Source organism: Aptenodytes patagonicus, chromosome 2 (assembly GCF_965638725.1).
Source record: "Aptenodytes patagonicus chromosome 2, bAptPat1.pri.cur, whole genome shotgun sequence".
In the NCBI taxonomy this organism is placed as follows: Eukaryota; Metazoa; Chordata; class Aves; order Sphenisciformes; family Spheniscidae; genus Aptenodytes; species Aptenodytes patagonicus.
Window position 1 is genome coordinate 10,862,533 of NC_134950.1, and position 24,963 is coordinate 10,887,495.

The 24,963-nt window shown below is 47.5% G+C and overlaps 1 long non-coding RNA gene across 1 annotated transcript in view; it reads right to left on the reverse strand.

Moving 5' to 3' along the window:
- Window positions 1-21,029, reverse strand: part of LOC143156116 (uncharacterized) — a 76,935-nt gene extending 55,906 nt beyond the window's left edge. Inside the window, exon 1 of the long non-coding RNA XR_012994563.1 lies at window positions 20,972-21,029. This is a non-coding gene — a long non-coding RNA (uncharacterized LOC143156116). The remainder of the gene's footprint in view (window positions 1-20,971) is intronic.
- Between the last annotated feature and the right edge of the window lie 3,934 nt (window positions 21,030-24,963).

Sequence of the window (24,963 nt, forward strand, 5' to 3'; positions counted from 1 at the left end):
TTAAATCTCAAACACACAGGGGAAGAAAAAAAAATAATCCATATCCAGAGACTTGCAAATTCCCCATCCTCACACCCAAAGGCATATTAGCTCCTTTCTGCAGACAAGAAACCAAGGCATCTCACATTTCCCTTCACTTGATCCGTACTTAAGGTATGCCAGGAGCCAGTAAAATGATGAAAAGAAAATTAAAAGAAAATCCAGAATACACTCACAGCCCCAACCAGTGTAGTTATGCCAACGAAATGCAATCGATTTAAAAATAGCTCTATGGAGGCAGAGGGGAAGGAAAATCAGAGAAAGCCTTTTTTTTTTGCTGAAGAACCTTATTTCTTTCTGGGAGCTGCTTTTGGCTGCCCCAGCAGAAGAGCTGTACGCAGCAGTGGGGGAGCAGGTAACCTCACCTGCTATAGGTGACACCTGCATCACCCAAACTTGCATTGCTCCCCCAAAATACCACCACCTCCTTTCCTACAGGGAGGCAGCAAATGTGATCAGGAAACTGAAAAATAACCTTACACAAGGGGGGGGGGGGGGGGACGGGACACGACACGACCACCACAGAAAAAACCCAGAACAACCTATAAACTCCATGCTGTGTGTCATCGCTCCATCAGAGCGGTTTTAGGTGTAGGAAACCCAAGGGGCAGTGAAACTCAGATCCAGCACCAGGAACTCTGAGCTGCCACTCCTGGACTGGGATGCCACCAGCTTTTCTCTGGGGAGGAACATTTATCCTCCCACCAATACCTGTAATAATGAAAAATTAATTAAGGATGCTATAAGGCAAAAATATCCCAACAAAACAATTTGCTCACTGAAATTTAAACCACCCACACCTCTTTTCTGTGTGTGTGCAAGTACGGGTGTGCATCTGTGCATTAAGTTTTCAATTCTGTATGCTTCAAGCAAAGGAAATACTCAAAAATATTTTTATAGAGTCTAAAACAGCAGCCCATATTGGTAATATAACATAATTAATGTCACTCAGTTACTTCATTCAGGAAATTAATCTAATCAGCTAGAATAACAAGACTGCCAAAACTTGGCTCCCAAGGCAGAAGCTGCTCTTTCTGGGTGGACCAGTTCTGCCACCCACAACTTCACCCCCTGCAACCACCATGCAACCACCGTGCAACCACCACAGTCTCTCGGCCACATCTTTGGGGACGTCCACTGCCTCTTAATGCTGCTGCCTCCACAAACGGCACCGGTCGCAGGGACTCGGTTCGATACTCCATCCCTGGCCCTACTGCAGTGCAAGCAAAGGGCTATGGGCAGGTATATTTTATTAAATGAGTACTGATTTTATACACATCTTTTGGGGAGGGAGATCTAATCAAAATGAATTTAACAGAGTAGGAATCATGGTGCCATCTGAATCTGAAAGCACAATGAGAGCTGGTTGACAGAATAAAATGCCAAAAATCAGATGCCCTGTAAAAATACATAGATTCCAAGTTCCTCGGGGTCTTAGGCTCAGGTAGCTGTAGGAACATCTCCAGGGAGACGACAGCTAGTTCACTCCAGTGTATTTATATCACCAAGCTGTGGGTGCTGGGTGGCCGTCACCATATTAAACCCCCTTCGTCAATCATTTTGAGATGCTTCAAAGAGCAGGTGCTGGTTGCAAAAGAGGGGTATTTCAAGGGTGTCCCCCTCCGCTGCCTGGCAGCGGCAGAGCCGCAGGGGCACAAACAGCTGCCAGCACGTGGTCCTCCCCCGGCACATCCCCTCCGCCGGGAAAACACTGGCACCCACCCTGCAGCTGCTGGCATTTAGGGGGTTTTGAGGAGGGGGAGCGGTGCCCAGCCAGCTGGTGGGGACTTTGCAGAGCTCAGGCTCGGCTGGGAAGCTGGGGGGATACCACGCTCGGGTAAGCCATGGAGACAAGGAGCGGGGAGACAGGGCTGCATTCTTCATGGATGGAACAGCAGAGAAAGGGCTCTCGCTGCTTCTCTGAGCATTAGTCAGCAGGCAGGAACACAAAAAAAAACCCAAAGCAAATCTGCTCTGTAGTATTAGGGATTATGACTCAGAGATTCTTTTTTTTCCTCCGCCCCGTGATTCATCCAGTGCAGCCTCACAGCTCAGATTCAGAGCAGCCTCACCATTTTGGGCTCCCTCTGCCTGAAATCCCACTGAACAGTTGCCCTTTGCAATCAGCGATGAAGAATTCAGGGGTTTTTTTCCCTCTTTCCCTGCTGAAGCGGGGGCCAGAGGGGGTGAGCGCTGCACACCACGACCATGCGCCCACACAGATGCTCGGCACCGGCAAAGCCAGCATGGCTCCGTGGGAGCGGCGTGACCAGCCATGAGCACAGGCGCAGCCCAAAAGGGGAGATAAATGAGATGTTATCCATAGCGCAAGGGATGGCTGGCTGCGAAGTGCTTCCCTGGAGGCACAGAGGAAAACGCCGGGAGGGGCGTACAACTTCAGAAAGGCGGCAGTCGCTTGCCAGCGACAAGAAGCATCCCATGCAGCAGCGGTGCCACCCAGTTTAGCCCCAGGGACTGTTTAGAGTTTGCTTGGAAGGAATCCAGGAGCAGGATAGCGGGGCTGCAAGGGGTTTCTAGCTAGGGAGACCAACATCGCTGGCGATGAAGGATACCTTGCCACAGGGAATGAGACCTCCAGAAGCATCTCACACAGCCTGCCACCCCACTGGCAATTTTTAGAGGAAAAGCAGCTGTAGCTGCAGGACAGGCTGCTGTAGAATAAGGGGAAAAACATTATTTTGTGGAGGACGTGGCCTGGGCAGCCCCATTTCGCAGCCAGGACCCCGAGCACAAAGTGATCCAGGCTGGGCTGAACCAAACGAAAAGTCTCGTGGCCCCTTTGCATTGGGATAATAATAGCAGCAGATAAATTCCACATTTCAAACAAGGGTAGGACATTAAACAGAGTCTCTGTAGAGAGATTAGGTGGAATAAAAAAACCCCCAATAAATCCTTATGTTCTTGGACTCGAACCGATTGGCAGTGAAAGCCAGGGAGCGGGGCCTCCTTTCCCCCGGTACCACCACGGTGCCCTGCGTAACCAAGTGCCTTGGAGTTCAACAGCTTGCCCAAAGGATGCGGGCTGCAAAACGTGGAGTACAGAAATATCTGAGAGACCTTCCTCCGGGTCCACTCCCAAAATCACTATGTTCCCAGGCTGCCACACATCTGTGAGGTCCCTGCTCATGCTACCCCACTCTTCCCAGAAAGTCCATGTAAGGGCACTCAAGCAAGCTTGAGATGCCAGGTGAGAAGCACCTCACCCTCTCCAGCACAAGAGGCTGGGCAAGTAGGGTGTCAATATAACAGGGTGAAGGAGTAGCAAAGAAATTGTCTTCCTTTATAGAGCTGTACGGGGAGAAGTTACAAAAGCATTAACCCTTTTCCAGGCTCCTAGAGGAGGGATTTTTGAGTCTGAAAGCCAGGAACAAACATTAGTAAAGGCAGGAAGAAGAACGAAGACGGGGAATCTCTTATCTAGATTCATTTTTTTTTTTTTACTTAAGGCTATTTCTGTTCTGCATGCTCTAGAGGAAGCCACTGACTCAAAGTGCAGTTTTCACCTTTTCCACATACTCCTTTGAAGCTGAGGTTCATATCTCCCAATCTAGTGTGGAGGCACCTCACGTTCCTCCTGCTCCCCTCACCTCCCAAGGCCAGACTCTGCACAAGGCAGATATATAGTTTCAGCCAAAATAATGAATATCAACAATTAAGATTCCATCTACATACCCTCTTCTTTAAAAAATAGCTTTTAGATTAATGATTTAAGACAACTAACTTCAAAGACAGAATTTACTATATGGAGGTCAACCCAAGCTCCACCGATGGATGCTGCTGTCCTGTAGGGCAGCAGGAAAGCTAACAGACACATTTTCATGTTTAAAATCACACCCTGGAAACACTGTTTCTGCTGCGTGGAAAAAAAATGTGCTTTAATGACTTAAGGATCCAGTAAAACTAACTGGTGCAGAGGGACTCTCATCTTCTGCAGAGGGAAGCCTACCCTGTCACAACCAAATTATCAGTTAACATTGCCTCATTTTGCAATAAAACCCAGCTGCAATACTGCATCATATCATGGGGAGACAAGCACACCTAACGCCAGGGTTGTTCATGCTTCCAGTTATCCTTGACAGTAAAATAAAGAACATTAATCCAAATAACATTTGCTAGAAAGAGCTCTCAAATGTACTTAAGAGTTTCTAAACCTTATTTCCTTACCCAGATTACCACGTCCCTTATATAAGTGCTGGTGACACTGCAAGTTAAGTTATCTGTCTAGAAGAAAAGACACCTCACCCTTACACAGCCATGGGTCACCTACACCAAGGGGGAAGGCAGCAGGAGGTATTGACAGAAGGACAAACACTGACTCCAAAAGGACAAGCGAGAGCTGGGAGAAGACAGGCAGCGAATAACAAAAGGAGGAGAGAAGGAATTTATGAGTGTGAATCACACATTTCCCCAGACATCTTTCCATTAATGATGAATATCGTAATTCCCCTAAATAATGCAAGGAACATTTGTTTAATCATTTAAAGGCATCATCAATAATAAATATGTCAGCTCCAGATGCTAACCTCACCATTCCTCCCTGCTCAGGGACCATTTTAAGGAAAAGACTAAGATTGCTGTCATTTTTTAATTTTGGAAAGATGCTTCAGTATCAGAGTCTGGAGAACGAAGGAAGTACCCGAGACCGAGGAATGGAAATCTGAGCGTGCGCAGACCCTGCGCGGTGTAAAAGCTTTTTACACCACGGCTGCCATTCCTGTGCGGTAAAGCAGCAATGAAAGCGCAGTTCTTGTTTACTCAGGCAAAATGCGTGCAAGCAGAGGTATGCACCGAGATAGCTAGGGCCTGTTAAGAGGAGAGCCCTTCCTACCTGCCAGGAGAAGGTCCCCCACCAAGGACCTGTGAGGATACGGAAAGGGCTGCACCAGAGGCAGCGCATCCATCACCTGCAGCACAGCAGGCACAAGGGTGATGCCACATCTGAGGGGTACCCAGCTGCTATGCCAGCACTAAGACCAGCATCTGGACGAGAAGGAGAAGGAGAAAATGATGCATGCCTCCTTTCAATACCGGATTTCTCAGGAATGAAGAGCAATAGGAGATTTAAGAGCTTTGAGTTTCATTGCTGCAATGCTACCTGCAAAACCCACGATGCATCCAGGAGCATCCTCTACAGCACTGGAAAATCAGGACAGGTTTCGCAGCTCATCTTGACCTGGGCACCAACTCCTCTGAGCCACCCACCACCTCATCAGCACACGAGTCACACCCTCCCCATGGTGTGGACTGTCTCAACATGATGCTCTGTCGTGATGAAATCATAATCCCAAGGGCTGCTGCTGCCACGGCAATCCCAGCCACTGAAAACAAAGGCAATGGATAAACTGTGCGGGACTGGTGGGGAGAGCTATGAGCCCGTTTGGGGATGTCCTACTTGCAGTACAGAAGAAGGGAAAGGAAAAAGAGGTCAAAACCCAAAATCATGGGGACACCATGTTTCCAAAATGCTGGCACATTTTCCAGAAAAGCCTTTTCCCTGCAAATACAGGAGGGATGCAAGGGAATAAATCTGCATAAAACTGGCATAGTTTTGACTTCCAAAGTCGTATTCTGGCATCCCCAAAATAAAAGTGGGGTGACCACCAGCAGAAAAGATGGAAACCCAACTGCACAGAGCAATTGCAAGCATGCACTGTCTGACGGCGAGGAAACCCAGCCCACTGCCTCTATCAAATTTCTATCAGGGGTTGGGGTGGGACAAAAGGTTTGTGCCACCAAACCATGATTTGTATTGTTTCAACTTTTCTCTTTTCCCTTGGAGTCACTCTTCCAATTCAGAATCTGTACTATTTTAAGCAACTCTGCTAAAAAAAAAAAAAAAAAAATAAATCGGATTTAATGCCTGTTTGCAGGCTGCCCATAAAAATCTTTTCCACTGGAACAAAGACTTAAACCTGTGACCCAGAATTAGTTTACAATGGCAGGCTGATTATCAAGAGGACCAGAATATCCTCATATTAGAAAAATGTTCACTGGGCTTTCCTGAACTTTACATGGTGGTATTAACTCAATGGCTTGTTTAGTTGCATGCAGGCGGTACCAGTTGTCTTTGACACAGGGGAAAAAAAATATGTATTTTATAAGACAGAAAAACAGCAGATATATGTGTGTGAATGTGTGGTATGTGTATCCATACATGCACATACATGCATGAACACACACATCCTTCTGATTATTGTCAATAAAAGAGATACAGGAAAGAAAAACATGAAATCACAAAAAACAAAGGTTGGAAAGGATCAAAGGATGCACTCCACCTGCTCACCTCAAGTAAAACAAGCCTAATTAAGGCACTTTTTTTTAATTATTATTATTTGTCTATTACAGTAGCAAACATCATGGGGGAAAATCAGGGCCCTATTTGTACGAGTCCTGTGCTAATACTTAAGGCAGTCTGGAACAGATCTGCAGTCTACTAGACTTCAGCTAAACTGATGTAAAACCCTAAGAGTACCCTATATTCATTTTAGCTTAAACCTATTTGTTTTAAAGACTTATTTCTATTGGTACAATATTTATATGCAGATAAATTATTAAAAAAAAGGGGAGGGTAGGTAGGCTGGCAGCAGCCCAGGTGGAGGCAGGACCACAGTCCAGGTCTGGGGATGCCCATCCCGGCACCATCCTTAGGAAGCATTTCCTGAGTTCTGCTCGTTTTTTTGGGCTGGATCAGTTCCAACAGCCCCTCATCCCAGGCCTGCCAGGGCGAGTTCTGCCCGAAGCCTTGCACCGATGACAGCCGACGGCACCCGTGTGCACGGGGCCACCTCCCAACCTGCCCTGCACAGGCAGCTCCGGCACCGCCGCCTGCCCGCTGCCGGGGAGAACCCTGCCCTTGCTGACAAAGCACGGAGGGGAAAGCATGCGTAAAATGCCCTGCTTGCTGTTATGCAGCAGGGCAGATTAGATTTTACGGCAACGAGTCATCAGCTATGAGCCTATGAACTCGGCTTTATACATGTCAGAGCAGCATCATATAATAGAGACGTCTCTCTCAACCCCGCTGACCCGGATCTGAACCAGCACCCGTGAAGGAGAAGTTTTGGAAGGTTTCCCAGCCCATTTTTTTAGGTCCTACAGCCAACAGCTAGTCAAAGTTTGGTCTCCTGGCAAGCAGAGAGAACATATCCAACAACTGCATCCAAACTTTTAAAAAAAAAAATTACCCTAGGGAGCAGAGCACAGTGTAAAACTCTTATTTACAAGTTTTCTGGCTGCTCTTTCATCAGCAGAATTTACTGGAAAAACTCAAAAGCAATCATCATTTTACAAGCATGTCCTGCTCCACACAATTCCTGCACCCAATTTTACACAGAGAACGTCAACAGGGTGACATGAGCCAATTGCATCCCCAGACAGCTGCAGCGTGCGCTCCTCTCGCCATGTCAAAAACCCACCTCTCAATTTATATACTCTGCAATAATTATTTTGCTAATCACAGGGTGCTCTGCACTTCTCAACCCGAATTATTATTATTAGAGCTGGCTCAGCTGCAAACGCGCCTGCTTTCCAAACACAGTGCTTGGCTGAAGAAGAGGGGTGGGAGGTTTAATCCTTCACTGGTTGCAGCCGTAAGGCAGTGAATGGCATTCTGGCATGTAATTTCTTTCAATGGGAAAAATATCTTTCAGGAGGTTTTCCATTTTAAGTTAGCACAGAATCACCACAAAAAGAACAAGAAAAAAAAAAAAATACTGGGTAAGGCAACATAACACATACTGTGGTCTTCTTTCAATTCACCAGCTATATTTATCTCCCAACTGCAGCGCGTAAACATATTTCACTTAGAAAAACTTTTTAGCTGCTTAAAAGAGACACTCAAGTAGCAAAGGCCACACACTTAGATATGGGGCGGGGGGGGGGAAAGATTTATTTGTTTAGATGCTGTAAGCTAGCTGAAATCTGCCACCTACACCTCATCACCAAGCCCTCCAGTGGGCATGCATGACTTGGGCACAAGCCAACCTGAGCTTGAAATGTTTTGGTAGAAAACCGCTTATATGATCTGGCTACTTTTTAGCCATCTATTTCACTTTCACCTACTTTTTTTTTCTGAAACATCTGACTTTGACCAGGGCCAGAGACAGAATGCTGGCTAAGAAAAACACGAGTATCTGCCCCAGTATAGCAAGTCTACCATACTTGAGCCCAAAAATGCAGGACCAGCAGCATCACAAGCCCCACCATCGAACCTGGGACAACCTGCATGATGACAGCTCTGCATTAAGTAGACCTGGCTTTTAAAAACAATTTTTCCCAGCTGTCTGCCAGGCTATCTCAGCCGTGACCTGCTCCTTATCCTTTCCAAGGCAAAGTCCTCTGCATCCCCCAAGTCAACCAGTGTCCCATCCCGAAGACTGCAGCTACTACAGAAGTCAGGTGATACCACCGTGTGCGGTGGACTGACAGTACCTAACTTGTGAGTAGATAAATAGCCCATTCCCGAGCCAAACTAAACCAGGGCAAAAAAATCCCTTTTGGATGTGCAAGGGAAATAGGATCGGGCCCGAGTGTCTTGAAAATAGCAAAGCACCCTAACAATTGGCACTAAGTGATCCTTGGGTGCAAGGGTCATCAGCAAGATCAGGTTATGAACATGGCCTGAAATAGCCCCTCGTCCAAGGGGGGCTGAGGGGTGGGAGTGGATGGCACAGGACACTTGCACCACTTGTGAAGAGTCTGCATTGCGGAGGGGAAAAAAAAAGAAGAAAAAAAAATGAAAAGTCATCCTGAATGAAACATGACACGGCGTGTTCACATTTCACATAAGAAGCCTCACGTATTATCATCAGCAACATGAAGAGGACAGTCTGGAGTTTTATTTCTGTTTATTTACCTTGATGATATCCCTCAAAATCTTCTGCTCGGATTACATCTTTCCAAGAAAGAAAAAAAAAAAAATTTTTCCATCTCTCTGAAGGAAAGCCCCTTCCACGGATCCGCTTGCCTAAACCGTGCTCGGCAGAGCTCACCCGACCTGACCTCCATGGAGTGCAGGCTGGGCATGTTCAGGAATTGCCACCCATCAAAGAAACCAATGCCACAAACTGGGACTGGGAAGCGTCGGCTTTCCAGCATGGGAAACGCAGTGCTGAGTCCTGGTTTTTTTTTTTTTTTGGGGGGGGGAGGGGAACCAAAAAAAAACAGCTGTGCAAGCAAAGCCACCCAACCAACTCGCTTGCTGCAAGGCTGATGCAGCCAAGAATAAAATGTCTGCTGTCAAGTGATATTGAGTGTGTTCTTCAGAACGCCAACAAAGTGTTTCCCGATTTCAGATCCCTCCATTTCTATAATCGGAAGCAATCGAAACACTTGGCTTTATCATCTACGAGTCAACCCCTAAAAGACGCGGCACTTCGCAGCGCTCACTGCTTGCACAGAAGTGGGAAGTGCTGTGCAGGATGTGCCCTCAACTCTGTTAAATCGCTCTGCTCCCAGCACTGCCCGCCTGCTCTCCCCAGGCAGCATTTTCTTACGGGGAAGGGGATTGCTCAAATCGAGCCATCACTGATGCATGCACAAACCCACCTGCTCAACTGCTCACGCACCCGAAAGCCCTCTGCCATCAAGGCATGGCAGCCCGCACAGGACCACCACAAACTGGGGCCACATCCCTCCGGAGGGCAGAAACAGGGTTGCAACCAGGTGGAAAAGCCCTGGGCTTGCAGCAAGCCAGAAGGCTATTAAAATTAGCAGCAGAAAGGTAAGAGAGGTAACAGCAGGAATGCAGAGCCTGGGCTTGGAGTGCAGACTGCAACTGCCAAGGAAGGAGCATCACCGAGCCCGGGGTGCAGGGGAGAAGCACTATGGCCATTAACCCCAATTTTATTCTTAACCATCAGATCTGAGAAACATCTACTTGGCCACACTAGCTGCAATCTGCAGTAGGCAAGGGAAGCCAAAACTGTCAGGTTGCGACTCATTCAGAGAGAAGGGAAACAACAGCAACTCCAACTCCCTTATTCCCTTTTTTCAAGAAATAAGGGGCACAGCTGCGGCCGCTCCTCGGGCCACGAACTGTCGGGGTGTGCAGACACGGTAGCAGGGTACTTGGCCGACCTGCCTTGGCAACAGAAAGGAGGAGCCATGCAGAAGAGAAATTATAAACCAACTTGGAGCAGAAACATGTGGATGAGAAGGTAAAGAATGAAAAGCCAGAATAGGAAAGAAAGGGGAAAGAAGGCAAGAAAAAAAGGGAAATATGCCTATGAAAAACACCACAGGCATAAAACTCAAACATGAAGTGGAACAGAAAAAGAGAAGCGGAGGGGAACTAGGAGGAGGAAGCAAAGTTAGAGCTAAGCAGGCAATGATGCTTTCACACATATGTTTGTATATATAGAAAAATACATATAAAAGTTACTTTATAGATATAGACATACACGCACAAGCAGAAAAACCGTGCCGTGCTTTATCTACACCGCCCTGAATAAAAGCAAAGACTTCACCACTGGCCACTGGCTCTGACAGGTCAGCACAGTTTCCATCTGCACAGGGATGCTTTCTGTACACTTCTTGTACCGAGCCGCCTCCCACATTTGCTGCTATTCAGAGCTAAAACAACACAGAAGCCACGTAAGAAAATTCACACTACAGCAGCACATTTATGGCCATTACGTCTCCATCGTGTGCACAGACGGCCACAGATCACCAAGAAGAATATCACTGCTATTAGTTATTGGCATTACATATAGCACCACCAAGAGCTTGAGATACCAAACGAAGTCTGTGCTAGACGTTATATAAAATAGAATAGAAAGGTCCCAGAGACCAAATGACCTAGGGTAAAACCAAGATATAGATAGAAAGTACAAGCAAATAAGGCAGGCTGACCAGAGTGGAGCAAAAGACATGCCAAAGGAGATACCATCATCTCACCATACATGGCAATCCTGGATGGGCACATCTGAAAATCGTGCTTTAGACAGGAAGCTGGGAAGGGGTCAACCACAACAGAGCACGAGCAAAGACCCACCCATTCCCTGTTCTCCAAAATCCCACTTAAACCACTAATGGAGATGGTGTAAAGATCCCACATTAATGAAATATCCAGTAGTAAGTAGTAACCCACATACAAACAACCACATCCATCAAACAACAGAGAACCCCTAACTAACGTGGCCACAATGTCCATCATGATCTTGACTTCACGATTCTTCTTCTGACTGCTGGTTTGCTTAAATATCACATTTTGGGACATACAAAACAGACAGGGACCAAGAGTCATACATGAATTAACTTGGAATCTGTGAGCCCATCTACAAGGTGACAAAGGAGGCAACGTAATTAAAAAAAAATAATTTAACATTTAACACATCTGCTAGATAAAGCAGCTTGCTTTGACCTGTTAATACGACAGGGTGTTACAAAACAGTCTTGCATCTGCAGAAAATTCCTGGTAGTTAACCCTAGTTTGAAAGGGGTGAAGAGAGGAAAGGGAGGGCAGAGTTAAGGATGTCTGGGCATGTACCTCAATCTTGCTATTTCCTAACATCTTTTATATTCTGAAAAGGCTCAAAAATTACAGTCAAATGTATTTTCCTCAATGCTCAGTTTAAACACTGCAGTCATAACCGATTATCTTTTGAGTACCGTATTAAGTGAACTAACATCTGATACATGTTATTTCTCCTCTTTCCTCCAACCCAGCAGCAGAGGGTCTTGTTTTGCTTGCGTGTTCCTTAACTGTCTTTAAAAGTTATATAAAACATTGCTATGTATTTAGGAAAAGGACCTTCAGTTGAACAGGCCTTGCACTTGGAGCAGAATATGATGGGGTTTGTGGTGGTCCTTATCTCCTGGGGTTGCCCAGTCCATGTGAAACTGGACCCTCAGAGAGCAGAACTTCATTTACTTGCAGAAGGCTCCTATGGTCTTTGGCACAAAGCTTTAAGCAGTGCCAAAGCTTTCTGCTACCTGAGGCAATACAGGGAGCACCCTAAAAAGAGAACAAAAGACCTCAAAACTTTATCTGTATTTCCAACCGAAGCCAGTGTAGAAAGACATTGCAAGCTGCCCACGCAGCAGCAGAGATAGGCTGCAGCTTTCAGAACTGGTTGGAGCTTCCTTCACTTGCAGGTTCCCTACACAGGTATGTCATTGCTGTTGTCAAGCCAAGACGCAATGAATGTCAAGGCCAAGACCAGGACTCTTCCCAGAAAGATGGGGCTGTACCTCCTAATCAGCCAGAGATGACAGAAACATCAGAAGAGCTAGAGAAGAGCTTATCACCAGAAGAAATTCAAGAGCGCTCCTAACCCACCAACTCAGCTGACCAGCTGTGGACAAGTACCATCAGCCAACAGAGCCAGCATGGCAGCGGCAGACTCTTCAACCCCTTCCTCATGCTCTTCTGCATTGCTGGAGCTCAGAGAGCTGTTCCTCACCAATGAGCCAACAATGTCCAAGAACTCAGCTCCCTGGTAGCAGCTGGATGCAAAAACGTTGAACAGAGCTATGGATCATCTTCACACTGTGGCCACCTGAGTCTGGGTTGCCCAGCCAGGTCACCTACTGCAAGGCAGTGTGGGGCTCCAAGTGAAGACTGGTGGGAGAAGGCAATCTCATCGCTTCTCCTGTGGTACCAGCCACGCCGAAGGGCTCAGACATGACTTCAAGCTCCTTCTTCTGGAGCTACCGTGGCCTGCCGCCGTGGAGGGAGGTCAGGAGCCTCTCTGGGCAGACCCACTCTGCCAGCCAAGCCTCCAGTGAAACCGCAGCTGCATGAGCTCAGCCTTAACACTTGCCAACTTCTAATGGGCATCAACATCCCTTAGTATCTTCAAATGAAATATTAACGTTATAAGCAGTATTTCATGGGTCTACAGGCTTTGTCACACCTCAGGGAGGTCTTAAACAGATTTAGCCCAGATTTCCAAGACTTTCAAGAGAGCATGGCTCCCAGGATCCTACACGCCAGCCCCATCCCTGATGGTATCTCGTACCTTTAGCTGTCTTTCTGCTGCCACAGTGGAGACAACAGCATTTTTACCTGCTCAGCATCCAGATTTTCTAAGCACAACTAGACACAGGTGTTTGTCACTATGAATATTAGCACTCCTAATATTATTAGAAGGAGGTGAAATGCATTAGCAAGACGAACTGTAAGCTCTCCCAGTCACGGTGGATCAGCACAAGTGACTGCAGGTTGTTTAATCCCTCCCATACGGCCTTGCTCCATGAGGCGGTGTTAGCAGTTAATTAACAGAGGGATGTAAAGAATTGAAATCCTATTTAATGTAACTTGTCTCACAAAAGTACCCAAGAAAAATACTCATTAAAAGTTACTAAAAAACATCCTGCAAAATAAGGTCTTTGCTAAAAGCCTCTTAGGTCATCAAGATTTATAAGGAAGACAGGGAGACTGGGTACCAACAGTGGTGTACAGGCTATACCACCAGGCAATATAATGTTATGCCTTATGCTAATGGACAACATTTTGAGCTCTGAACAGGCTAAAACCTGTCTCAAACATAGTTATACCCAAGTTACCACCTAGTAACCTGTAAATTGTACTTGATACACTTATCTTTAAAATTAAAATTATAAAATTACTGCAAACTTCCCCTCCCCTCTTCCTCCTCCATAAGAAGAATGGCCATTGATGGTGCTATGGAAAATGAAAAGCCAGTACTCACGTCTATCTGTCACACTAAGCTAGGAGCTAAGGAAGGTCTTATTTCCAGACCTTCAACACTTGCACTTGCAACATATAGCTACCTGGTGAGAAGTTTTCAAAAGCTTTTTTCCTGTCTAGTTGTGTTGGTTGCAGCCACCAGACCTCCCCCTCAAAGACGGCAGCCTACGGAAGTCAGCATTGCCATTTCCGACCATGTCAAGCAGAAGTACAGAACCTCGACCATTTCTGTGAAGCTCTGAGGGTCCACCTGACATCAGGGCTCTACTGTCCTACGCTGTGAACAACCGTACAAAAGGTAGCGTCTGCCCCGACGTGTTCACAGATGAAAAAGGCAAGCAGAAGAGTGGAAGAGGAAGGAGAAGAAATGGCTTGCCAAGGGCAAAGCCCCCAGATCCCACGGCCAAGCACTGGGAACCCCATCATCTCTCCAAGCCACTTGTAACAAGCAGGACTGGTGGGTCTTAATACTAACTACCCAAGATCAGGAAAACATTTCAAGACAAACTTCTCACTGCTTCAGCATCTCGGACTGCAAAAAGCAGCATCCTCCTACCCCTCTGAATCTGGCTCATCTTAATCGCATTTATTTACTCATCTTGTGCATTCATGAAAGCTGGGCCTCCTTCCATCTTGTTCCATAAACGGAGACTTGAAGCTCAGCTTTTCAATTTTTCCTCAGTTACCACAGAAACAGAGAAGTGCTGGTGGGAAGAACCCTCTGGGGTCTCCAGTCCAACCTCCCAGCTCGTAAACAAGGCTGATTATTTTCCTCTGCAACATCAAACACATGTACTTTTTTGTTACTATTTTTATATAATCTAATAGCAGCCTTTTTAACATTTAAAAAAAAAATGTAAAGCTTTGCCCTCTCATCCCCAAAAGCAAACTGAGAAGAACCAGAGCCAGATGTGAGATACCTGTAAATCAAATGATCCAGCAATTCACATAGCAAACATGATCATCTAAGACCCCTGAGCAGCCTCTCAATTGCCTGTGCCACAGCGTGAAGCTCTTGGCCTTTGCTCCCCCCACGATCATTTCTGGGAAAGTGTATTTCAGACTTTCCTACTGTTATGAAGGAGGAAAAAAAATAAACAACCCATTATTATTATTTAAATAGGGCTGGAAACATTACTAAATATTTCCAAAAGGATGTATGGTAGCTTTTCGCTCTGCATGCTAAATTACAGGTCATTGCACTGATAGGTGTGACTACCTATTTACAACATCAGCTGAAGCATAAAGGGGTTTTGGTACATCACATCTGGAGACTGCTATAGCATGACTACATTAATGTATAATAAACTTTATGTCCGCAACACAGCTAATATTATAATAATAATAATGATAGTTATAATGATGATAATAATGTTACCAAACTTTAATATTAGCAAAGAGACATCCATGCTAGACATTTTTCCATGCAGAGCAGATGTAACGTAAAGGGTTCAAGCACAGCCTAAGCTTTGGCCATTGCTCCATGTCCCACATGCTCAGGCATAAGCCTACAGCTGCTGTTTCCACCACGTAAACCAGCACACAAAACATCACGTGTACGTCAGCGATGCACCACCGCCGGGGACAGCGATACCCGATCCGACACGAAGCTGCAAGGACACGGCACCTGGCTGAAAGCTGGCCAGGAAAAGCCACCTTTCCTAAAACAACACAGGCAGTAACACTCCAGCCTCTTGCACCACTCGTTCCTTGCACAGCCTGCAAGCCCCTTCCACTCATGCATTCAGGGCTCACTCCCTACCTGGGCAGGGAACTGCGCAAGGCAAATGCAAGCAGCACGTACGTGGGCAGCAGAGGGGCTGGCCCGTACCTGCTTCTGGATGACTTTGAACCCATAGGGTTTGCTACCTTGCAAAAATCCCCAGATGCAGAAGAGCTTACAACAGTACTAATGTGATGGCTTCTACCAGTGCAAGGAATCGGGATGCTGCATCCACACCAAAGGCATTACCAGCATGACATACCACTTAACCAGCTCAACTCCACCGGTAAAGCTAAAGTGCAGACCAGGCATCCAACCAGCAGTTATCCAGGCAAGCTGGGCAGCACAGAAAGGACGTTCAGAGAAAGCCAAGGAGAAGTGGACTGGACTGTACCGGCTGGATGGAGGGAAGACAATGGTGGGTAGTTAGGAGGACTGGACCAGCGTTTTCCACCTTAAAATCCCTGCACTGGCCTGCTTCAGAGCCTGGGGGGTTCCCAGCACAACCCACATTGTGCTGAGGGCCTCCACAAGCTGCTTAATAAACTACGTGATGGGATGTGGTCTTGCCTCTCCCACCCACCTCTGTTCTCCACCTGCCCCTAAGGAAGCAGCCTACAGCTCTGGGCACTGCTCTTGTGGTAGGGACCTCCTCTCCCCAAAACAGGGAGGGGCTTTTGGGGCTTCCTTTAGGCTTCCTTTAGGCCATTCATTCCTACCCCCAGGAGAGGAGCTAGGTCCTGTGCCTGAACAAGCCCCCAGCTTGTAGGTGAGTACCCCGGTGATGTACTCTGAGCTCTGCCCTTAGGAAGCTCTCAAAGTCCTGCAGCTCTTGGCCACGCACACGTTTTGGCACTGGGTATTCCCGACCAAGGCATGCAAAAGAGGTGACAAAATGCTGTCTTCCAAAACATCTCACAGCAATGACACTCTCCCGTGCAATGACACTCCCATGCAAATGCACAGTCCTTCTAGGGCTTTGGGATGCTATTTCTCGCCAGGGTGCTCCGCACGCCCCATCTCAGCTCAGCCCACTCTCCAGCAGCGCAGGTTGGCTCCCAACGCCCACACAACCCAAGCTCATAGTGGGGGGGCATGGTCAAACCTATCCTCTCCCGTCAAGTGACTTTCTAATGAGCTGATCTGCAGGAACCTACCCAATAATTTTTATACAAAACTTCTTCTACTGCTTTTTCCAACTCAGGTTTTAAGGCAGAAATGACTGAGAGAGAGAATCTGCCCCTTCACTTGGCAATTTGTTCCAGTGGCTAATCACCCTTGCCATTAAAGACCTGTGCCATAATTTCTAATTTGAATTATCTACCAGGCACTGCTTCTAGCCCTGCCTGTCACTGCTGCATTCGAGAGCCCTTTACTGCCTGATGTACTATACCAGCAGCAATTCACGGATCATTTTTCCTTCAAGGTGATGGGGGATGCAACCGTAGTATCTGCTGACAAATATAAGGTATCCATAGCAGTGAAGATGTGACAGCACAGGCATCAGAGTGGGTGGGACAAACCTGCCTGGAAACCCTGGGTGATACTCAACCAGCCCCTGATTTGCAGGATACAGCTCCACATCGATATTTACATCCATACCTTGAATTCACATAAAGAATGACACCACTCAGGGATGCACTAAAAGGCATTTAGATCATACAGATCTGGATGCTTGCAAACCACCCAGACTGCTCCATATGCCCAGCCAGTCCCCGTGTTTGCACCACCCTGCAGACTGCTGTCTTCAGCTGAGCGGAGCTGACGCACCAGGTAACCATCTCGCTGCTTCTCATCTGTCACCCTTGGAGCAACAGGGAGAAAAGCACCACCAGCAAGTCCCGTCCTAAACGGCCTCTGGCACTTGCCTGAGGAAGAACTGAGGAAAAACTCAGGAACGCTGCTTTATCGCAACACTGATAACGCCAAAAAATGCTGTCCTCCACTAAGCTGTACCAACAAGGCAAGCAAACGGCAGGCACTGCATCTCCAAGTATAAATAAACCATGTGCAGGCGTACAGTGGTATTGCTTGCCAGGGCACTACGCACTTTGCTACATAAGAAGACGGACCGGCTCAGGAACAGATGCAACTGTGACAAAGGAAAACATGCCCCATACGCAGCGCTAATGGGTCCAAGAGACAGATTATGTCTTTATTCCCTCCTCACTCTTCATAAATCTTGCCAGGAACTATGCAGGTGTTCAGTACTAAAGCTACCAGCCAGCGACAAGACAGAAAATAACACACCATGCTTCAAAATAAGATCTGTATCACCTTGCTGCAAACAGGCAGAAGCTTCCTGACCAGGTATGCATTTTCCTCTCCGCTAGTTCAGTTTGCAGCTCTGCGCCCTACCTAGCTCACAAAGCAGGACCTCAGACCATGCTGCCATTCCCTTGGCCAGCAACGAGGGGTCGGGGGGGCAACATGCCCACCGCCTCAGCCTCTCCAGCAGTAATGCACTGAGAAGATCAGCACAGAGGCTCCACCAAGGCTCTGACGGACCCACTTGCATTGCTTAACTGATGGATATACAGCTGCAGTGCACTGCTCCAAGCTGCAGTGCACTGCACCACGGGTACCTGACACCAGCCTTCAGTAAATTCATGTACTGGGAGCAAAAGGCAAACCCCCAGTATTCCTGCAAGCAGCAGAAACACCTCCCAGGTCACAAAAAACAGCATTGCCCCTTCCCGTGGCCAGTGCTATTGTTGGCATAGACCAATGGGTAAAAAAAAAAAAAACAAAAACTTTTTTTTTTATTAAGATGTCATACTTGTAAGCCCTACCTTGCAATTCCTAGTAGAGCTGCACCAGCATAATTACAGAAAAAGCCTAAAGAGGCCTATAGAAAAATAGTGATACTGTAATAACCCACTGAACATCTTCAGCTGAAAGGTGACAAACGAACACAAGATGCACCGGTGTCTTAAAAGTATACAGATACACAATTTTTTTTCCCCTAGCCTTGCTCCACAGCATCGGCACTATGGGTTGCTTCCCCTGCCAGTAATTCCTCGTATAAAAGTTAGTGAAATAAATACAGCCAGGAAGCATAAGCTGTCTTTGTAAAGCATTCTGATTAAAAACAGGAAAATACAGTTTGAATCTTGCAAAGAATGAAGCACAAGCCCCAAGCTTAGCAGATAAAGTCCTTCATTAAACCACAATCTACCCTTTGGTTTGGCAGGGGCACAGAGAGAGAACACCATGACTGCAGAGCTGCACAAACGTGCTGCTCTGTCAGGAGACACAACTCACCATCGTCTCTGAAAGCTGTTAGCTCCCACCAAAGCTGTATTCCAAGCATGCACATTCACCCAGGGAGCCAATATTCCATTTTACAAACTAATTCAAACACACAATTTGTTCCTGCAACAGATGGACCTTTCAACGGCGGCAGGCCTAAGCCCTTCCTTATTTTCGCTATTGCAGAATTGCTCTGACGTTGTGTGGACATCAGCGTGCATATGCAAAGGATGCAAAATCCTTCAGGCCTTGCCGAGGCAGAGAGCTGGCACTGCTCTCGCTGTCCCCGTGCAATCAGACCTCATCCCTCTCCAAGGGACGCTAGATATATAGATGTACAGTACATTTTACTCCCAACAGGTATAGAGGCATTCCCATTGGCTGACAAACTGCACCTGTACAACTAGTTACCTTAATACAACTTAAAATACACAAAGGCACAGTCGGATGGATCAGAATTATAACAATGCTAAGCTAGCCGTAAGCCAGACTCGTGACTTCATGCTATGAGAGACAGAAGAGAGAGAGAGGAAAAGAAAATAAAGTTAGAGGTGCATTTCTAAAATAATGCAAAGTGTGTGTAAGATCACTTGAAACTCCCTGGGGTGTGAACTGGCATTTATTAGAGATATGCAGCACCTAGCACAAAAGAGCATCTGACTGGTCCACATGCTTGGAAAATACATATATTTGTTAAATAATTTTAAAAATCACAATAGAAAGGGAACTGGATGTTTATGAGACAGGACTAAATATCAGACTGTATCCTTATTTCTTACAGTGATGTCAACACTTCAGAGCTAGATTTTTTTTAATATCTTCATATTTTACAACAACATATATAAGTGCTCTTAGGATAATCCAGACCAGTTGGCACAAACTGACTTTAGTGAGATTGTATTTCTGCTCGATGAAGAAATAAATACTCCCGTTTCATACAGCCGTAACGTGTACATAATATATCGTGCTCTTTGTATTTAGCAATGGCTAATATATTCCAATATACCCCCCGAAAAGCTCTTTCGTTCCAAATCAATGACTTAAATAATGCATACTTTTTAACATATTAGTAAAAAGGAACTAGTGTGGGGTTTATGACTCACTGTGTCTGACCAGATACGTGGACAGGCAAACATGTCTAAACTTGTCAACATGAATGGGATTAAAAAGATCTCACTGAAGGCCTCCAGCATCTTTCTGATACAATTATCGGTTCTGCCGGGATTTCTCCGCACGATACTTTAAGATGCAGCAACCAACAGTTTAATAGATCAAGACCGAAGTCCTAAAGCACCCTGTCAATGGAAACATTTCAATATTATTTATATGTAAAAATAAAACGCGGCCTATTAAAGTCGTACTTGAAAAATCCACAGCTTTTTAAAGAAAAGACGGCCTTAAAAAAAAACGTGTAAAAACGGTCTTTGGAGCCTCCAAAGAATCTTCCCTTTTTATTCCTCAGGCCCTCGTGCCACCCAGCTTGAAATCAGATTGCCCATATTAACGACGGCCCGAGCAAAACAGTTCAGCCCTGCGGATTAAAAGCTTAGTCCACCCCGCAAACACGCGCGGGCAGCAGCAGGCCGGCTCCGCACGCGCCTCCGCGCCCCGGCCAGCGCACTGCGCGCATTTTCCGCGCAGCTGCAGGGGGAGCGAACAAACACCACCACCACCACCGCCACCCACACCTCCCCCCCCCCCCCCCCGCGCCGCCGGGACCCCCACCGTCACCCCCCCGCCCCGAGTTTCTCCCCAAGCCAAGGGAGGAGCGGGTGGGCATCCATTTCCTCCTCTCCCCCCCTCCGGCCGCCCCGGGTCCGGAGGAGCCGCCGAGGCAGGCCGGGCGGCGGGGGAGGGCTGCGAGGGGGATGGGCACGGCAAGCCGTGTCATTTCGGAGCACAGCTAGACCCCAAACATCGCCGGCCCTTATCGCGGCGATTTATTTACGTTGGGAGGCATCCCGAGCCCTTCGCCTCCCCATCCGCACGGATTTCGGCTTGCGATTGCTATTTTTAGCCCACCGTCGAGCCAGCGCTTTAAAAAAACAAATAAATAAAACGAAATGCAATCCCCCCCTCCATCTGCACGAGCCCCCGCGCCTAAGCAGTGAACTCCGCCGCGACCTGCAAGCCCCACCGAGGAGACGCAAATAATAAAGCAAGGGGAGGAGAAAGGGAAAAAAAAATAAAAAGAAGGCAGAAAAAAGAATAAAAAACCCACCATAAACATGCAAACAACCGCCCCTCACCCCACCGCCGTTAACTGCAGCCCCGGTACTCACCGCGCCCCCCCTCCCCGGGAAGGGGTCCGGCGGGCCGGCCGCGGGGCGGAGGCAGGGCCGGGGGCAGCGCGGAGCGGCGCGGGCCCCGCTGCCCATGTGCTCGCCCGAGCACGCGCTCGCCTCAATGGAACGTTGTGCTGGCGAGCGGCTCTGTGACGTCACCGCCCCCCGCCGCCGCCGGCGGCCGCAGCCCGGGGCAGCGCGCAGCGCCCGCCCCCGCGCTCCTGCCCCGCGGAGCCGCCCGGCCCCCGGCCCCGGCCCCGCCGCCCCGCACCGCGGCACAGCCCTCGCCGCACCGCGCCTCGGCGTACCCCAGTATTAAAAAAAAAAAAAAAGTGGAAAACAAAAATAAATAAAACCGCGCGTGGGGCGGCGGCGCTCCGCAGGTGCGGAGGCAGCCGGCGCTGAGGGGCGGAGCGTGCGCGGGGAGGCTGCGGCGCCCCGTCCCGTGCGGGATGGCTCGGTCGGGCCGGCAGACGCCGCGGACGAACGGCATCAGCTTCAACATAAGCGGATGGGAAGTATGGGAGCCTTTACAGCTTGGCTTCTGCTGCTTTTAACCTTAAAAGATGCCTTCGGTCCCACTTCTCCCGAACTCCCCGGGTTTGCTTGCTAATAGAAACCACAGATTTAAGAAACCACAGAGTTCAAGTGCTGGGATACTGTGGATGTCTCCAAATAATCACATGAGAGGAGGATACAAGCGTCCCACGTACAAGTAGAGAAGTAGCTTCGCAGTCCTCTAAGTGCTGGAAGAAACAACATCAAAAATACAGAACAGGCTGCAGACTGGTGAAACAGTAAAACAAAAGCGAATCTCCAGTATATTGGACAAAACAAACTTTATTTTCCTTTTTTATTTCTGTTTTAAACAAACTAAGAAAAAATGAAATGTATCCTCCTCGATTCCAGGCTGGAACTGGAACCAAACAGGAGCTTCAGTGCCACATGATTTTTTTCCCTGCACTATTTTTGCTCTGTCCAGGAGGGAACGTAAAATCCTGCTGTGCCGGCACCTTTGCAATGTGTCTCTGCAGTGTGTCCTTTCTGCCATGCGTACAATCTGTTAGCACCGGCATGGGTTGTGGTGCGTAGCCTGGGAGCTGCCGTTGCCACATAAGGCTAACAAGCCTCTGGATAGAGTAAGTCTATATCCGGCATAGTGAGATTTTCAAAGCAGTGTTGAAAATGCGGATAGCACATGCTGTTTCATTTAATTAGTAAATATGCTCCCAACTCCCCTACAGTGCTTTGAATATCGCAATAAAAAGCTGATCTGCGAGAACAACCCAGTCATTACAGGAGAAGCAAACGCTAGTGCAAAAGGTACAAAATTATGGCATAAAATGTGGCTTTATCCAAACTGCAATTCTGTGGTCCTGCAGTTTAAGCAAGATACAATGCTGTGTTGGAAAAAGAGTCTTCATGTGCTCGCAGTGAGAGAGATGAGAGCCCTCCTGATCAGGCAGATTGAAGGTCTTTGTGCCATACTCTTCAGCAACCTGCTGCAGCAGAAGAGGGGTGGAGGAGACCGCTTTGGGCCATACTCCTACAGCTGGCTGGAGACCAAGTCCTAAATAAATGACCTCCTGAGGTCAGTGAACTTGGGAGAAAGACCAAAATCTATGGTTACTCACGAGACTAAAGGATGATTTTGTCAGCTGAAAAGATTCTGATTGCTGGAGCAGCCTGACACACTTTTTTCTCCAAGCCCGTTCCCGCTCCAGAGTTTGGGATGGTGGCATAAAGCCACCATACTCTGGCTTTGCATGGGTGTTGCCCTTAAATGGGGCCCCGATGGCTCCTTCGCAGCTCCCAGCTGCCAGAGCAGGAGAGAAATATGTATCAAATAGCCCTGAAAATTGAGTTTTCATTCCTTTCTCCCTAGGACTCCCTTCCTTCCTTGGCAAAACGCACACAGAATTTGCTGTTAAACGTGAGCTCAAATTAATACCGTTTTTCCCAATCCCACAGACTTGCCTGTGTGTCACCCCAGCACCAGCAGCATGGCCATGAACACAGCTCTGTGCACCATGATGAGAGATAGGTATCTCCATGTACAATTCCCGGCATGACAAAGCCAGGAAAACATCATTAAAAAGAGAGTGAAAGCATTTGCCTGCCTGTTTATACACAGAGAAGTCAGACCACAATCATGCGAGCTTATCCAGATGTGGCTTCAGGAGGGACCTCTGCAACCGGTGGCAGAAGGGCGTGCTGTTCCCATCCACCGCGAGGCAGCCCCAGGGTTTGGAAATCAGGCTCCAGACCCCATAAAAATGCACAAACCATCCTTTATACCGTAACCCTTTCCGGAGGGGGCTGGCAGGGGAGTGGCAGGTGACCACCAAGCATTTACCCCAGCGATGGCGCAGCTGGAACCTCAGCAGTCACAGGGGGACCCGCTGTTTCCATCACACCCAGTGTCTCTCATTGCAGCAGGGAACACAAAGACTCTCTTTCCACAGACGTGTAAAATATGTCTTGTGTTCATACTGCTCAGCCCTGCAGCCCTTCTAGTGCGTGTACTCTAAAAATCGCCTAGTATTACAATCTGAATATACTCAGTCCATGTCAATAAAGCACTTGAGTATAATCATCTTTACAACAGCTTAGCACACCTACATGGGGCGATTGCATTGCTCTGAGTTCACCCCTGCAAGTTAAACATGGCAAAGTCAAAGCCAAATGATGCAGTGTGCTCTTTCGAGACCAAAATAAGATCTGAGGCAAAGATCAGGGGTCAGGCTGCGACAAGGCTGTGCCAGCTGAAGGCTTCTGCCCTCCAGCACTCTGCTATTGCTTCTCTGTCTATGGCCCCACCAGCTTTGCTGGCTGCAGGGATCACACGAGTGCTTCTTAATCTGTGTCAGGCAAAGCTGCCCACGTTAGGTGAAGCGCCAGCGAAGCCAACGAGAGCTGTGCTCCCTGCGGTTAGCACAGCGCGGAGGTGACAGCCTCCAGCTGGTGACCACAGGCAGCTGGAAAGTGAAGTGTCCTCAGCCAGGGCAGGTAGGTGCAGCAAAGGCTGGGGCAAACCACCGCACATCCTCCCCAAACATGGGTTGTGGAGAAGCACAGCAGAAAAAACATCTGAGAATGTGTAATCATAGCAATAATTATACCTTCCCTCATCCAGGAATTAATCTTGTTTCAGGTTAGTTCTGGAACTGTCCAAAAACATGTCATCTCAGATGCTCAGAAGAAAGCTCTGGGTCATTGCATCTGCTTCTCTCCTACTAGAAGTCATCATTTCACATCAGCCCTCCCGTAAAGGCATCAAGTTGAGCATCAGTGTCTTGTCCTCACTTCACCTTCTTGGATATTATCTTGGAACTTTCTTTCTCTGAAGGTTAGAAACCACCTAATTTCCATCCTGAATGTATTCAAAGCCTGTGTACACCCATTTGTTCTGCAGCAGGTGTTATGATTTGACACAACTGGCTCTTCTCCTCACCCTTACACATACCTCCCTGCTGTATTTACCAATATCAAGTTCATTCCATGATAAAATAATGGTACAAGGCAATGGTGCTTATCATAATTTATTTCTACTCCCCACTCTTTTAATTTAAGTACTTGTATTAATCTAAAGAAAATACATTCCTGTCCCCATGATCCATCTCTAGGCAATGGTGACTCACCTGTGATTTTGATGGGGACAAAACTCTAAGAGCCAGGAGTGGGTGGCAATAATAGAGCAGAAGCAAAGACTGGAAACTTTCTGAAGCTGCTGGAAAGACTTCCACTGCCTTCCGTGTGCTCTCAGGCTTGAATGTAAGATGAAAAACAGAGAAGGAGAAGATGTTAGAGTAGTACAGTGGCTACTCAGGGGTATAAGAAATATCCCCGTCCAGAGTTGTGGGAGCAGATTACACCACCATCATTGCCAGTTCCACTCCCCAGAATTTATGTAATTTTTTTTCCAATAGAATTGTGTCGCTAGATTTCCACGTGTCCATTTCTTCACACAGATTATCCATAAACATAGG